This window comes from Bison bison, unplaced genomic scaffold (genome assembly GCF_000754665.1).
Source record: "Bison bison bison isolate TAMUID 2011002044 unplaced genomic scaffold, Bison_UMD1.0 scf7180017864499, whole genome shotgun sequence".
NCBI classification, from domain to species: domain Eukaryota; kingdom Metazoa; phylum Chordata; class Mammalia; order Artiodactyla; family Bovidae; genus Bison; species Bison bison.
The window spans coordinates 2,016,382-2,020,481 of NW_011495058.1; the positions used below are offsets into that span (position 1 = coordinate 2,016,382).

Genomic DNA, 4,100 nt, shown 5'->3' on the forward strand with positions numbered 1-4,100 from the left:
CCCTACAGGAGATGCACGACTTCCCAGGTGGCTCAGTGGTAAAGAATCTGCCTGCTAATACCGGAGACTCTAGAGACGTGGGTTTGATCCCTGGGTAGGGAAGATCCTTGGAGAAAGAAATGGCACTCCAGCATTCTTACCTGGAAAACTCCACTAATAGAGGAACCTAGCAGGCTACAATTCATGGAGCCACAAAGAGTTGGAGACGATTGAGCTACTGAGCCTGTACGCGGGCGCTGGCGCATACAGCCGGGCGATTCAAGTTAGAGTTTGAGAACCACTGCTTTAAAGAACTGAATGAATGTTCAATAGTTGGGAGATTAAAGAAAGGCAAGGAGAAAGAAGGGAGAGAGAGACGGAGAGAAGGAAGGTAAAGAAAAGGAAAGGAAAGAAAATCGAGGATCGAGAGGGGGCGGAGTCGACCTCAGGCAGAGGACCCGGCTCTCTGAAAGGAAATCGGGAGTGGTCGGATGGCTCGGTAGGGGAAAAACCTAAGATGGGCTCTGGGACCTCCCAGGACTGTCCAGTAAAGTAGGAGCCTGGCAACGCCGGGCACCGGCAGGTGGCGCTGGACGGGCAATTGACAAGGAGGCGGGGTCTGCCCCGGGAGCTTAGGCAAGCTCTCTGAAGGCACGGGCGCCGCGTGGGGCTGACTGGCACCTCCGGGCTGGCGCGGCGGCCGCAACTTACCGTCAGGTCACGCCGAGAAGCGGGTGAGTCCCTTGAATCGTTCTGGTTCGCCTTGCTCCCTGCCTCTGGGTGCCCCTGCGAAGCCGGGCGCCGGCTCCTAGCCTCGGGAGGGGTGTAGCGGGTTGCGATCCGTCCCAGGACTCGGGCGGCGGCGCTTGTGGGCGAGCACAGCTCAATTTGCCCCTTGTGAGCCGCTTCGGGACGCGCTGCCTTCCAGCGAACTCTCCATAGAACACACAGCTCCATTGAGGCCGGTCCAGGGGCTGGCAGACAGGGACTCACAGAAGAACATTCTCGCTGGGGACTCAGGGGATATGATGGGTTGTTAAGTTTGTCCTAAGGTCGAGCTCTGATGGCAAGTTTTCCAACTTGGCAAAAGCGTCACGAGTTTGTATAGCATTGATGAATGATTGGTATACAGCACTTAAAATCGTGCAACTTGTCTTCAGGGTTCCTGTAACAGAAAGTTTTTATTTTAAGTCCTGGGAACATTAGTCTGACTCTCAGGATCTGGTTGGGGTTCAAATTCCCTCCAGTCAATCAAGGCTTTATATTTGTCAGAGGTCAAAACCACTGGAAGAAGTTTGTAGACATAAAATTTACCAACACTTCCAAATTCCCGACTCTGTTCTTTTTTTGTTTAAAAACTTTTTCTTCTTCTGTTAATAAAAGTTCGCTCATTTAGCACAGAATGTTAAGCACAGGGAGGAAGCAATGCCTAACAACACGGCCCAGTGAAGAAAAATATCTCCCGTTCACATAGTTAAATGTGGTAGTTTGCAGTTGAAAGTATAGATAGAAGGTTTGGAAATGCAACAAAACTCACGATGTATCCCAGTCATTGAGTGTCTTCATATTCTAAATTCTTTGACATTAACATAGTCAGTTGGGCTGTGTTAATATTTAGCAGGAACCTCAGGTCCGGCTACAGCAAACTGGAACAGTCACATCAGAAATACGCTTTGGGTTTTAATGAAGATGAAAGAAATATACTTTGGGTTTTAATGGATCAAATTCTGGAGTTCCTAACATCTGAATACTGTGCTGTTTCCTGTTGTTTTTGTTGATGAAAAAATTTTATTGTAGAACTTAAATTATACATTTGGTTACTGTGTGAGGGAAACCAACATATTTTATTTGACTGATATTTTCTTGGCTTCAGGGCACAAAGAGGACTGTGGGCGACACAGTTAACAAGCGCCCTTGCCGCCTGGGGTTTTTCCTTTGCTCTCCCACATGGTCTTCCTACCACACAGATGAATGGTTGGATACCTCCACAGGGCCACTCCGGCTTTGCACCCAGATTCTGTACACAGTGGCCCTCAGTCAGCAAATTCTGCCAGCTTGCTAGATGCCCCAGGGCCAGGGCCAGATGAAGCCTTCACCCTTCTCATGCCTCCTTCTGTCCATAAAATTTTGTCTTCCTTTCCTATACACTGCACTACTGTGTAGTCAGTTCTTGAAATGTCTGCCTTGTCTCCTAAACTTTGAGGTTTTTGAAAGCAGAGTCTTCATCTCATTTAACTTTATATTCCCACTGCCTACCTTGTTCACAGTATGATTAATGACTTAATATTGAATAAGTATAGATTTGTATGTTACAATCTTTACCATCCTGAAACTTACAGTTAAAACATCTTCTAAACATAGTGAATTATTTGTCTTTGATTACAATAGATAGAACTTGTATTCCTAGTCACATGCAAACTCCCAAATTACCACAATAATAATGTTGGTTAGATCACCAAATGATTTGGAATAATACTTCTTAAGGAAATAGATTATAAACTGCTCCAGAGCAGACATGAAATCTCTTTTCTCCTTTTCCTGCTTATTGTTGGTCATAGGTTTGCATTCATAGATACTTGACGATTGGCATATGCTGTACTCGAAACTCTTTCAACTGCCAGTGATACACACCCAACTCAAACTAACAAGCAAAATAGGTAATATATTGGCTTGTGTAACCAAAAAATTCAGGATCTGGTTTCAGAGACTCTATATACTTGAATATGCCAGGTCTGTTCTGTGTCTGTCCTCATTTGTTGCCTAGGCTCCTGTGTGTTGGCTTGCTTCTGTCCTGTTGAAGACACCTTCCTCCTTTCAGCATGCAGAAGAAGGCATGGAGGCTTGTATCATCCCAATATAACAAAATGTTAAAGACATTTTGTATTTATCTTCCACTTTCAAATATAAATATATCAGAGAAGGACTCTATTTGGCTCAAATAGAGATGTGTACCATCTCCCGAATAATCAGTGTGATGAACAGAATAGAGAACTGTCATTAGTCAAGACTGAGTCACATGCCCATATCTGTGGCCAAAAGAGGGCATTTCTTTGGATAGGAGATGTGTTTTAGATCATAAAAATAAGTGGGAAAAAAATGTGGGTAGACCAAAACAAATAATTTTATCATGAATATTGTGAAATTTTGAAACAAGCAACAGATGGAAAATGTTCTCAGAGCACTTCAACAAAGGCACATGTTGGCATTATGTAAAGATGGCTCCACTTTATTCTTTGTGAAGCTCAAACCTCTAAAAGTTGGAGAACGGGGACCACCCCCGCCCCTCCACGCCGTGGTCCAGTGGTGAAGACTCTGTGTTTCCAATACAGGGGATGCAAGTTTGATCCCTGGTTGGGAACTAAGATCCCACATGCTGCCCAGCACAGCTAAAAATTAAAAACAAATAATTATTTTAAGTTGGAGAATATTTTGATGTGTTTTAAACTACTGGAAACAACTTTCCACTTAATAAAGTATGACAAGTGGTCTAAAATCCCATGAACAGCTGAGCCTAGAAGGCTGTAGTCCATGGAGTCACAAAAGACTCAGCCATGATTTAGCGACTAAACAACAAAAACAAAATTCAGAAACACTTGGAATGTTTCTATCAGTCAAATGGTTGTATAGATAATCTGTTTTCTTATTGAATTTCATAATGGACAAATTGGTGATGTATTCCTATGGAAATAAATTTAGAACTAATAAAACAGTGAATAATATTGTGACATCATATGTTTCCCTTTCCTAAAAAATGTTACACCAAGCCCAGGTGAAGATCTGTGAAGGGTGTTAAAGAAAGTTCAGTTCAGTTCAGACCCCATGGGCTGCAGCACGCCAGGCCTCCCTGTCCATCACTAACTCCTGGAGTTTACTCAAACTCATGTCCATTGAGTCGATGCTACCATTCAACCATCTCATCCTCTGTCCTCCCCTTCTCCTCCTGCCTTCAATCTTTCCCAGCATCAGGGTCTTTTCAAATGAGTCAGTTCTTCGCATCAGGTGGCCAAAGTATTGGAGTTTCAGCTTCAACATCAGTCCTTCCAATGAACACCCAGGACTGGTCTCCTTTAGGATGGACTGGTTTGATCTCCTTGCAGTCCAAGGGACTCTCAAGAGTCTTC

General features: G+C 44.0%; 1 protein-coding gene across 2 annotated transcripts in view; it reads left to right on the forward strand.

Moving 5' to 3' along the window:
- Positions 1-612: 612 nt before the first annotated feature.
- Positions 613-4,100, forward strand: part of STEAP1 (six transmembrane epithelial antigen of the prostate 1) — a 12,977-nt gene continuing 9,489 nt past the window's right edge. For both annotated transcript variants that reach the window (XM_010829002.1, XM_010829003.1), the window contains exon 1: positions 613-713. The gene's annotated coding sequence lies outside the window, so the exon portion shown is untranslated. The remainder of the gene's footprint in view (positions 714-4,100) is intronic.